The sequence below is a fragment of the Mastigoproctus giganteus genome, chromosome 10 (genome assembly GCF_048544385.1).
Source record: "Mastigoproctus giganteus isolate SK-2022 chromosome 10, ASM4854438v1, whole genome shotgun sequence".
Taxonomy (NCBI): domain Eukaryota; kingdom Metazoa; phylum Arthropoda; class Arachnida; order Uropygi; family Thelyphonidae; genus Mastigoproctus; species Mastigoproctus giganteus.
In genome coordinates, this window is record NC_143584.1 from 35050693 (window position 1) to 35063781 (window position 13089).

Here is a 13089-nt window from a genome sequence, read left to right on the forward strand (position 1 = left end):
TGTAAGTGTAGTGTTATATATCGTTGTTCTTCTGGCCATTTAGTGCTGTACCCTTGCTGAGGCCCAACGTTGCCCAGACTTAGCCTCGTGGAGACAGATCAGGTACACCAGTAGTTTAAGTTAATTACTCTGACAGATCCTGCCACCTAATTTCCTGAGATTTCAGTGGCTAGGACCTTTAAAAAAAAAAAAAACGTGAGGAACAGCGCTAGAATTGTAGGGCCTAAAAATGATGTGTGTGGTTTGATTTTGATATAATTAAATTGAGATGTGTGGGGCGTTCGCTTGTGTATAGATAGAGTGGGGGAGAGGAGAGACTGAAGGCTGGGGGAAAGTCAGAGTATGGGGTCAAAAGAGAAGGCCCATGCTCCACCAGGAAGAAAGAGGGGGTGGGCGAGGAGGAGAGGAGACAGCAGAGCCGTCTTCCCCTCCCCTGCCCAGGAGAAGGGAGGATAGACCATGCAAGGGAGCACGGGTTGAGAATTGCCATATGGCGCCAGCAGCATAGGTGCATGAAGTCACAATCGGTAAAAGTGTCCAAGCCGATAGTTTTCATTCTTGAGACAGTCCAGTCCCATCCAGTTGGCATGTCCTGGCAGCATAGGTGCATACAGTCCCAGTAGATGGAGGCTGTGAAATTTGGGAAATATCCAGCCTGTGAAATTTTGTCATTTTTGAGGCTGTCTAGTCCCGTCCAGTTTGTTGGCATATCCTTTTGCCTCAGTCGTATTTCCTCGTCTCTATCGTGTAGGTTGTGGAGTCTAGGTGTTCTTCAGGTCTCAGTTGCCTGTGAACAGCAATTTGTGTTCTGCGCCGAGTGAACAACTCCTGCGCAAATTTTGTCAATGCCTTATATTCCTCACATGAGTCTAGCAGGCGTGATTCTAGATATAAATAAATAAATAAGATCTTTATTGTAAAGTGCATCGGTACACGCAGGTACCACGACCCTACAATACCCTTCACGGCATCATGCCAGGGGTTAACAAGCGGCAGAGATAACCTCGCCGGGATTATAAAGATTAAATTATAGGCAGATTTGTATATATATAAAAAAGTTCTTATAGCAGGTAATATTGACTTGGAAGAAAAACTACTACAAAATAACAAAACTGTGATAACAAAAGATATTTTCCTTGAGTCCGGTTTTCTGCGAGTTTCTTGCCCAGTCATAACAATCTGAGATCAGTTGGTAGTTGTGGAGACCACGTGCAGATCTAGGATGAGCCGTCTATACTTTTTATCATCAAGTCAGCATCCAGGGATTGGACTAGATGGAGCTTCTGATAAGGGAGGAATCGATCTTTAAAATGTAGCCTCGAAGGAAGAGCAAGACGCTTGGCAGTGGAGCGGAGAGCTGGTTGGGGAATCCGCCAGCACACGGTGTCCCAAAGGTTGGGTGCTGAGACCCTCCCGGCAATCATTTTTACGGTGAAGATGAGTCTTCTCTCGTGCATTAATGCTGAAAACCTGGTTAAATCCATCGCTTTGGCCATCGGTGTTGTGCGCTGCTGTGGTGAGAGATGACACTTCCAGGTTGCCCACTTCAGGAGCCAGTATCCAGGGGCTTTTAATGGTTTAATTGTGGTGTCTGCAGCTGAGCCCCACAATTCTACTCCAAACAGTACACCTCAGAAAATCATTATCCTGATATACATTTTCATCAGGTTTATATTCTGAATGTGTAGCAAGTGCCGCTTGACAACCCACCGTTTCTTGTTGAATTTAGCACCGAGTTCTTCTATATGATGATGGAATCATAATTTTCTGTCGAAGATCACACCCAGATCGCTTTGCTTTTGAACGCAGGGGATCAGAACTCCGTCAATCGCAGACAAAGTTCTGATCCCCTGAATTATGGTTGGTATGGGTTTAAGTGAGAATACCATGATGGCAGATTTCTCATGGTTCACTTGCAGGTCAAAATTCGTGAGGTACTGCTGTACTTGGGATAAGGTCTTGTTGATGGTTACTGTGGTGTTTTTTGCTTCATCGGTCGAATTTATTTTTGTGAAGATCTTTAAATCATCTGCATATGATATCATATCTGTTCTATTGTGTATTAGCAGGTAGATGATAGCTGTGAAAAGAATTCCAGACAGGACTCCTCCTTGTGGAACGCCTGCTTGTATTTTTCTAGTATACCTTTGTTTCCCTATGGACATTTGGATGGTTCTATTCTGAAGAAGAGATGCCAGAAACTTCAATACTTGGCCTGTGATGTGATAGTAATTTCGAAGGAGTTTGAGCAAGGCTGGGATGTGAACACTATCGAACGCAACTTGTAGATCAAGAAATGTGATTGCCATTTCTTCTTTCTATCTTGGGAAGTACACGATTATCTGATACATGATATCTTGGGAAGTACATGATTTTTGTCATAAATCTGCAGCGTAAGTCTTCATAATTGGTGCATTCGTACATTTTGTGTGTCCAGGTTTCTGGCTCCCCAGGAGTAGCGTAGGTCCTCTAAGATTCTGAAGGGGGCTAATTTAGCATTGACTGCTCCGTGACCTGTCAGCAAATGGGTCGTGAAGAGGCCGGGTTAGAACCAGTTTGGGGACTTGGGGGTATACCCTCTCAATGGAAGGCAGGAATTTCTTAGAAATTTCACCTTTGGTTGAAGCTGTCTATCGGTCTTGCCATACCTGCTGTAGGTGTCTCTGTAATCTGTTTTTTCTTCTTTGTGATTCGCTGCTACGTTAACTTTAAAGCCGAGGAAGGTGAAGGGTTGTCCTTTTACAATGTTGTAAGTGATACCACAGCGGATTGCCTCTAAGTCCAGGGGGAGGGCCCCTGTCAGTACTTGTAGAGCGGAAGTACTGGTGGTACAGCAGGCGCGAGTGATGGTCAGCAATATTGTCCGTTGGGCATCTTCTAGTGTCCGTCGATTTACAGCTGTTATGGCTTTTGGGAACCAGGCTGGAAAAGCGTAGGTTATTGCGGGTAGGAAGATTGTTTTATAATACGGTGACAGGGTGCGTTTCTTAAGCCCCCAATCCCGTCTTGTGATTCTGGCCACTAGCGCTGAGTATTTTTTAATCTTCGCTCTAATATATGTCAGATGATGTTTAAACAATAGGTTGCAGTCAAATGTAAGGCCAAGGTACTTTAGTTGGCTCACTAGCTTAATGGTCTTGTTTTCAACTTTTATTTTAGGTGGCCTGCGTAGGTCTAGTGTTCCTTTGAGCAAAATCGAGGACGTTTTAGTCAGTGAAATCTTCAGCATGTGAGTCTGGGTCCGCTGCTGAAGCGTTCTCATAGCCTGGTTTGCTTTATTCTCCAGCTGGTCCCTCGACCGACTGAAGTAGACACCGCCGCTTCAGTCGGTCGTAGAACCACCAGGTTCGGCGTCTTGCGTAAAGGCTGCCTCCTTGTCTGGGGGCCCTTTTGTTGGTAGTTGTACGGGTGGTTTTGTCATGTTACTCCTCAGCGTTTGGGCGTATGTGTGGGCACGCTGTGGCATTTCATTTGCCCCACAGTTAATATAGGTTTGCAATCTTGTGTTCACTCTCTCACTTTCCAGGTAGGTATCTACCAGGGTCGTCTCCAATTTGTTAAAAATTGTGACTATTTGGCCTCTTAGGCCAGTAGATATTCTATTTGGGTGCTCACTGAATAAATTCTCCAGGGCAGTTTTAAGGAAGAGAGATTTCTCATAAACATTGCCCTCTGGTAGAATGTGATCCAGAGGTTAGGTTGATCTTGCTGTTTTTCTTCGATTTGGTCCTTTTGAGATGCTGGAGTTTCTTGTGGTTTCTTCGTCTCTGTCTGGGAGCGCATTTCTCGCTCCGACTTGGGAATCATGGTCCTTCGGTTTTTCCGTTTTTCAGGTGGGCCCTGGATCGGATGTCCTCCGCGTCTTCCTGTTGGTCTATTATTTGAAGGTCGTCGTTTTGGTTTTGTTGCGGGGGGTCCTTAGGTTTTTCTGGTTTCCCCTCCATTTAGGTACATTTTTTCATTTCATTTCATTTCATTTGAGTGAGCTTCCATCTCGATTGCCACCCGGATTTTCATCCATATGCAACCGATTCTCATTTAATATATTAATCTCAACCTAAAATTGTTAAAACTAAATAAAGACCAAAATGGTCAACTCAAAATCAAATCAAAAATCTAAATTATTCGACCATTCAGCCTTTTGGTGGGGATGGGCAATCACACCACACACCACAAGTTGCCATCCCCACCACGAGGAGGTAGGTCTCTACTACCACCCGGGCATCGCCCGGCAGCAACCATAAGCCTGTTTTGCAAAATTCAAAAAAGAACAAAAAATTTCATAAATTTCAAATATATAACCTAAATTCACTTCAGTGAGAGTGAGCGTCCCAAAGTCCAACCTCGCTCTCAAATCCTCATATAAAGGACAATACAGCAAGATGTGCAGGCCAGTCTCAGTTTCTCCACACTCACAGAATTCCGTAAGGGTCAACCCCAAACGAAACAGCCTTGACCTCAGGCCATGCCCCGTAAGGACAGCAGCAGCTGCCAACCCAAACTGGAGCCAGGAACGTCTCTCCCTACTCACACTCACAGTAAGGACCGAGGGCATAAAGGTGTATAAATGACGACCTTTCTCAGAGTTTGTCCATTGGAATTGCCATATGGTACTCAACTCATCATTGATTCGCCCCGGCTCCACTGCTATACCCGGGGAGACAGCCAACTGCCCCACTGGGCACGACCTAACGCCAAAATTCGCCCTGGTAATCCCCCGCTTAAGGGCATATCGTAATGCAAACTGTGCCACAACCAACTCTGCAGGCATCTTTCCCGCAAGGACGCACAAAGCATCCGTGGACACATTCTGCATTTAGGTACAATTCGAATTATCGAGACAGTTCGGATAATCGAGATCGCAGTCATGATATCAGCTGGTACTTTCAAAATGATGGCTAATGGTACCTGCCAACAAGTCTGTAGCTGGAACTGGAGGCAAGCAGTGTGCCTTTAAAGTTTTGGGCTAACACCCACTGACACAGATTGGGGGGACAGAAAAAACACCAGAGGAACGGGGCTAATTTCTCTGGGGGTATTTCAGGGTGCTGAAAACTTTTCCGACACTTATATTTACGTTGGTCAAGTCCAAACCATGTAGAGTCTATGGTGAGGGGGAGAGAATCACCTGAAATTCATGATATATCACTATTTTTACGCAGTTTTCAAGACACAAAGTTGGAGTACTGATGGGGGCACCCTCCCCAGTCAAAATCAAGATACTAGCTTGGCCACCGCGTTATGTCGGCGCCTCTCTATATCCCTGCTGCCAGCCACATGGTGACCAGTGCAGTCTGGCAAACAAAGGAAATAGATCCTAACGCTAGTAATTTGATAAATTCCCAGTAGAATGTTCAAAAGTTCTTACCAGGGGAATCCACTAATGAGCATTTTTGAATGAAAACACAATTTAAGATTTAAACTAAGGTTAAACCACATATTTAAACAAGATTTTTACGGAGCTTTGCGACACACGTCTTCACTGTTCGGCAGCCATCTTGGATCCTGTTGTAGTAGTTTTTTTTATTTTTTATTTACATACATTTTTATTACATATATACAAATATACATGATACAAACACTTTCTATTTACAATCATCGCATTCTGCGTAAGAAACAATTTTAATTATACAGCTTCACTTGCAAGCAATAAAACGCAATAAAAGATATACTATGTATGCGTATTTACTTGTTTTGGGTGGCACCTAGACGTTTAGTCGAACTCCACCTTGGAAAATCCGTGTTGAAAAAGTAACTTTGTCTACACTCCACAGCGATCAACACCCAGTCAATCACTGCCCATTTCTAAGCATGGGGAGTTGTGCCTGGTTCTATTATCTTGTGCTGCTGCACCAATTTCTCGTCCAGTGGAAGGAATGCAATACCAAAGGACAAGAGCCCTCGGGCTGCCCAACCCGAGGGAAAAAATAATAATAATAAACAAATAGAAACTAAATGTTGTTCTTAAATTAGTAATAATATAGAATGTATATAATAGTATTAACTATACATAGAATTATTTTTTTTATTATTATTTTTTTCTAAGTTAACAGCTGCTTGACCTAGTAAGGTAGAAGTACTGTCCACTTCTAGAATTAGTAAACAAGGTGCATCTTCTTTTAAACACCTTGTCAGAAAAAGATTGGAATGCTGCGAAGTTCTTGGCATCTTGAATTAAAATGTTGAGGTTGTCAGTTCTAATGGGTTGACTGCTGTTAAATAGTTCTTGTCTGAAGCCGTTATAAGCCGGGAAATAAAGCAGAACATGCCTCCAATCTTCTACTGCCCCACAAAAACAGAAAAGGTCAGGTTCAATTCCAAATTTACACAATTTATCCCGCAGTGAATCATGTCCAGTAATTAAATATGACATTGTCATTGAAGGATAAAACCAACCTATAGCTTTCTTATTTACAGCATATGTTGCATCTTCAATGAACTCCCTGGTAGTGAGTCCTGTTTCACTGGATTGCCATCTATATTTCCACTTCTCAGTGAATTCTGTCTAAAGATTCATTTTCTCCTGCCGAATGTCTGTGACCGGATTACTTGCAATGTCGAGGATTTGAGTTGCCAAACCTTTCTTTAAGTTAGAAATCATGCCTCGGTATGCCACATAAAGGTAAATCGGAATACAACCTGAGATCACTTGTAATGCATTTGTTGATGTTGTTCTGCAGCATCTGTGTGTTACCAATATCATCTTTCTCTGCAATGATAAAAGTTTGGCTTTCAGTGTGACGTGAGTAACCCTAGGAAACCATATGGCAGCCGCATATACTACAATTGGCAAAAATATAGCCTTATAATATACTGCCAAAGTTTTGTGCTTTATACCCCATTCAGCTCTTGAGAGCTTAATCACATTGGCAGTAAACTTCTTAATCTTTTCAGCTACGTTCTTTACGTGGGGGATAAAAGAACATTTATCATCAATTAAGAGACCAAGATATTTATTTTGAGAAACAAGGAATTTGGGTATTGTTTATATGAAGTTTAGGAGGCCTGTTATAATCCAGTTTATTATTGAAGATCATCATTTTAGTTTTCGTCTCAGAAATTTTTAATTTGTTTATTCTAGACCATTCCGGCAAATCATCCAGGATTTCTTTCCCATGTGTTTCTAGCAAAAGTCTTGACATACTCCGATTCCTGATATTAATCTTCCCCGCTACCCTTTGTATCATCAGCAAACGTAGACATCACCCTTAGTATGCCCTCGCCAATATCATTAATACATATTGGAAACAGTTAAGGGACCCAGCACTGAACGCCGAGTTACTCCACTAATAACTATTCTATGAAGAGCAGTGGCTATTAATTAACATTCTCTGTCTCCTTCCATTCGACGACGGCGACAAAGGGATCATTGAGTTCTCGGAACTCAGCCATCCCTTTCTCCATAGCAGTAAAATTAAAATTTCTGTTTATACTGTGGCACGACAACCAAGTCAGTAGAGTTTACAATAAATCGTCAATACAAATATTTATCGTATGTAGTAGTCACGGGCTAGAACCCCGGTGCACTCAAGGAGCGCGTGCTATGCACTCTCGCTCCTGACCACTGGGCTACGTAACTTGCCCCTAATACCTCCACTTCCCCAGGTTGTACAACAATCTTTCATGTGGAATAGTGCTAAAAGCTTATCTAAGCATATGATGTCAAAATAATTTTTTGCATCCGATTGTTTTGTGATTACGTCATATTACCTAAATTAGATTGGTCAGCCAAGATTTCTCCTTAACAAACCGTGCTGTGATTGCCGTATAACTGCATTCACATCAAGATGATCCTGCATTATTGCCTTAACCATTGACTTCATTATTTTCCCTCAACAGGTCAGGCTTACCGGTTTGCAGTTACCTATTTAGATCTTTGATCCCCTTTTTGAATAGGAGAGATACATCTCTCCTATTCAGAAGTGCAGTTGAGCATTCTGAATGTCTCCTTGGTTAACCGCTATTTACTGGGTTATTATTTTGCCACGGACAAACCTTATTGGCCTCCGACAGCCTGTTTCCAACCCCAAGATCGCCGTCGGCGGGATGTTATTAGTTATTGGACGAATCTCAATACACTACATCCTAAACTCAAACACACGTGAAATCCTGACCATTCAAACTCATATCAAATCATTGTCTGCAGGGGTAGCACAGTGGTATCATCACTGTCTTTCCCCTTGGGAGGAAAAGGCCTGGGTTCGAATCCCGTCGATGACGCGAAAAACTTAAACGATTTTTTTCCCCCACTCCGTGGTCGGTCTCAAGCGCAGAGAACAAGGTTTTTCCCCCAGAAACAGGGGCTTTTTAAGTCCAGCAAAACAGGAAAAATCGACCAGAGAACACACGCAATTTACAGACACAAATACGGGTTTAAGTAATCATTTACGGGTAACCCTAATATAATAAAAGACCGACTAACTCCCTCAGGGAGTGAGGGAGTTAGTCGGTCTGAGGCGAAGGTGGCAAGCTCCCCTCCTGGAAACTCGGTGTTTTTCGTCTTCAAAACAAGCAAACCAATTTTTTTTTTTTTAGTCCTTAACGTATATGGAAGCCGAAATATATATAAATGACCATGTATCGGGATAAATGAGTAAAAACAACAGATAGTTATACAAAGGGTACTAGGAAAGTTTTGCAATACAGCTTTGTTTATTTAATTTTTTCAAAGTAATTTCCTCTACATTCAATACACCTCTCCATCCTCCGAAACCAATCTTTAAACCAGTTCTGCCAAGTTTCACTAGGGAGTAAAGCACACTCGTTGTCCCAAGCCTGTAGAAGGTCCTCATCACTGGAAAACCGCCTCCCTTTTAGCTTCATTTTCACATGCGGGAACAGTGCAAAGTCGCAGGGAGCAAGGTCTGGACTGTAGGGAGGGTGCTCGAGAAGTTTCAGTCCTGTCGTGGTGAAATATTCGGTGCAGGCTTTGGCGCGGTGAGCTGGAGCATTAGCGTGATGGAGGTACCAGGTGTCCATTCTTGACTTTGGCCGCAGGTTCTTCATAGATCCAATGACTTTAGGCAGGCATTGTTCATTATACCACTTAGCTGTGACTGTCTTCTGCATGTCAAAAACGACACGTTCCACAATTCCACTCGATTTGAAAAATACAGCTATCATTTTCTTCTTTACAGATCGGGATTTTCTGACAATTACGGGTGTGTCGTCATCATCAAAGACCCAAACTTTGTTTTGAGCCTTGGTCGGCAGATCGTAATAGTACAGCCAAGTCTCGTCACCTGTCACAATGTTGTTCACATACCGAGATTGGCCCTTATCAAACTTTTTTAACATCTCCCGGCACCAAGTCACACGTCGTGTCATCTGCTCTTCAGTCAGTTGATGCGGCACCCAGAGAGAACAAAGTTTCTTCACGTGCAAATGATCCTGCAGAATCGAACGAATTGCTGGTGCATTTAGGCCCAAAGTATCCTCTATCTGTTGGTAGGTCACTCGCCTGTTTTCGTCAAGCATTTTTCCCACAGCAGTAACGTTTTCCTCCGTAACTGACGTTCGTGGCCTTCCCGGCCTCTCAGAATCCTCCAGAGTGAAATTTCCCCTTTGGAATTCTCTATACCACCTGAATATCGTTGTACGATGTGGACAATCATCATCTAGTGCAAGAGTCATTTCTTCTAAGCACTGGTCTATGGTTAAACCACGCACGAAATTATACCGCAAAACTGTCCTTATCTCATTTCGTGACCACGATGCCATCGCAAGCACTTTACACTCTCACTACTAATGAATAACTGAGCCCATCGACTTGGCGCGGCGGCTACTATGCACGTATGAACATGTCTCAACATGCAGCAACAAGCAGCTTCCTGTGATTCATTGTTGCATCATATTGCAAAACTTTCCTAGTACCCTTTGTATATATATATATATATTTTGTGCTTTTATTATTTTAGTTAGTGTCTAATAGATTGTTTTTAATTTGTCACTTGCTACGTTAATGTCATTGCCATGTGGCAATTGGACTATTATACGTGTGCTTGATATATTTTAGTTTGATTGCTTAGTTTACTTAAATTTTTGGTATCTATTTTCTATAGGGTATTAAGGTGTATACTGAACAGGAGATTTAGTTAGCGTTTTTAGTCTAACCTATTCCTAGGGGTCTGTGGTGGTGTTCAAATTATATACTATCTAATGAAGTTAGTTATAATTATATTTATTTAACTTTAATTAATATTAATCAATACTAACTAACATTCCCTTACCTGGTCATCTATCCGCTACTTCATCTGGGGCTTTGAGCGGATCGATAGCCAGTTCTCCTATTCAGTATACACCTTAATACCCTATAGAAAATAGATACCAAAAATTTAAGTAAACTAAGCAATCAAACTAAAATATATATATATATATATAATAGATATATATATTTTTTTCCTAATCTACCTGTTCGAAATATTTTAAAAACTATTTTTAAATAATAAAATAAATTGATATTTTATTTCGAAGTCCGCAGTAAAGCCTGGAATCAAAAGAGGTCCGGGACGAAAAAGTTTTTTATTAACTTAAAATCAATACTAAATAAGACCTACTTTTAGTATTTTGACTTTGTTATTGCCTTACAATTGTTCGATATTTTGCCACCTTTAATTATTGAAGTTATACCGGGTGATTTCAGGAGAAATGTCACTTTCTCATAGGCGTTTAGTATCACTGTCTCATATGGTCTTACTAGTTAGGAACCGATTAAGAAGAATGGTAGGTACCGTAGGTATGTGTCCGCTCATTCTTATTTTATTATTTTTTAGCAAAAAAAAAAAAAAAAACCTTCACATTAATTTTTTTAAAATTCAGACATATTTATACATAAACTTTTTCATTGTTTTTATGTCTGAATCGATCCTGAAAGTACAGATAAATATTATAAAGTACCCTGTATACAGAAAATACGAAGCAAGAACGCAAATATGTAAAATCTTGTAAAAGGCAAAACCCTTTTTATACTGTATGGATAAACTTTTATTCATACGCACTTTAGGAGGAGGGTTCAGTTTCAATGAAACATAACACCAATTTAAAAATCTCTCATTAAATTTATCGAAATTAAAAACAAACTGCATGTAGGAGACACTCAGTTTCGTGGAGTGCACCGGGTGGTCGTAAAGTAACAATTTAAAAATGTGTAAATGTTTTGATGTAACATATACCTACAAGAAAGCATAATTAAGTTTTATTGTAGTCCTCAGTTTACGTGGCAAATATTTCTCAAATTGTCGTCCCCTTGAATCAATAACAGTCCCTTTGAGAAATGAAATTATTATACAGCGGAGGAAAATTGGTCTTGGGACAAATTGATTATTTCTGTATGGATCGCTGTGATTAGTTGTGTGACATCTTTGGGCTGTCTGCAGACGCAGCCGTTTAGATCAAAATCGGGATTCCAATGCAGACTGCAAAGCGGCCCTTCGTTTCATATATTATTACGATGCTTCCACCAAATGTTCCTTATTAATCCAAAAATTCTCCAGTGAATATGTGCTTCTTCCCATCGATCTCTATCTGTCACAAGTCCGGAAAGACACCAGTTTCCAACATATCCGCATCTCTCTCTGTTCATGAAATATAGTAACGAAGAGTCAGAGTCCATTAACACTAAAATAGGGCCAATGATGGAAGGAAATTTGACACCGTATTCTCCTTATTAACTATTTGTCAGTTATTATGGTGATTTTCTTCCGATAAACCAGATATACGTATTAAGCACCACGAAGATAAAACTGGGCTTGATTGAACCATAAAACGTAGCCTAACCATTTTTTGGTCGTATTCCGGTTGGATAACACACAGATTCCAACTGGAAAATACACAGGTAAGAAGTTTTCACATTGTGTATTGTCCAATTGGAATATGACCAAAATAATATGACCAAAGTCAAAATGGCAACAGCTCTCGAACTGCTTTTAAATAACAAGGATGTAGTTTCAGGATCCTGGTCACTGTTTTAAGTATAGACTTCTTTGTATTTCTAAACGTCTGGGACCTCACTTGCACAGCATTTTCGTAAGGATGAAGTTCAGAAAAATTATTTTACAGTTCAATCAATTTCAGCATTTAGTTCTACCTGTAGCCAAAGACGACCCCTTCGTTATTTTATCAGTAATACATCCAGTCTGTTCAACCTTTGATAATAGGGCCTTCAGGGATGAGATAGAAAAGAACCTTTGCTTCTCTTCTGATAACAGGGGAATATAAAATGAGCTACTCTAAAGAGAGCATTGCTTTAGTACGAATTAAGCTGCTTTACATCCTGTTTAATATATACGAATCATTTTCCAATACAGGTACAATTTAATTGGCTTAATATTGATCGAAGTGTTCGCTATTTGGATATTTTTCTTTTCCCACAAAGCTTCGCAATAAAATGGTTATTGCGTTAATCTTTAAATGCAATGAAAGTTTTATTTATATATACACCGATGAGCCAAACATTATGACCACCTACCTAATATGATGTTGGTCCTCCACGTGCTGTTTTGGGTGCACGTTGGTCCTCCACGTGCAGCCAAAACAGCTCGTACCCGGCGAGGCATGGACACTACAAGATTTCTAAATGTATCTTGTGGTATCTGCTACCAACATGTAACCAGCAGATCCTTTAACTCCTGTAAGGTCTGTGGTTGAGACGCCGCAGATCGGAGTTGCTGTTCCAACACAAACCACAGATGCTCGATGGGACTGAGGTCTGGGAAATTTGGAGGGGGGGGGCAATACCTGGACATCTTCCTTATGTTCCGCGAACCAGTCCCGAACAATCCGGGCGGTGTGGCATGGCGCATTATCCTGCAGAAAGACGGCACCGCAAGAGGGGAAGACCGTTGCCATGAAAGGATGTACCTGGTCAGCAATGATGTTTAGGTAAAGTGTAAAGTTTTTTCGCATCTAACGGCATCAAGCGTTTTTCCCATCTCCGTGTAGCATTCATCGTGGGTGTCACAGTTCACTGTGAAGGCTACAAATTTAAAAGTGTGTGGGCTATGTAAATCTGTAGTGTCATGTACCGTTGTTCTTCTGGGCATTTAGCTGTTGGGACCCCACAGTTGCCCACACTTGGCCTCGTGGAGGCAG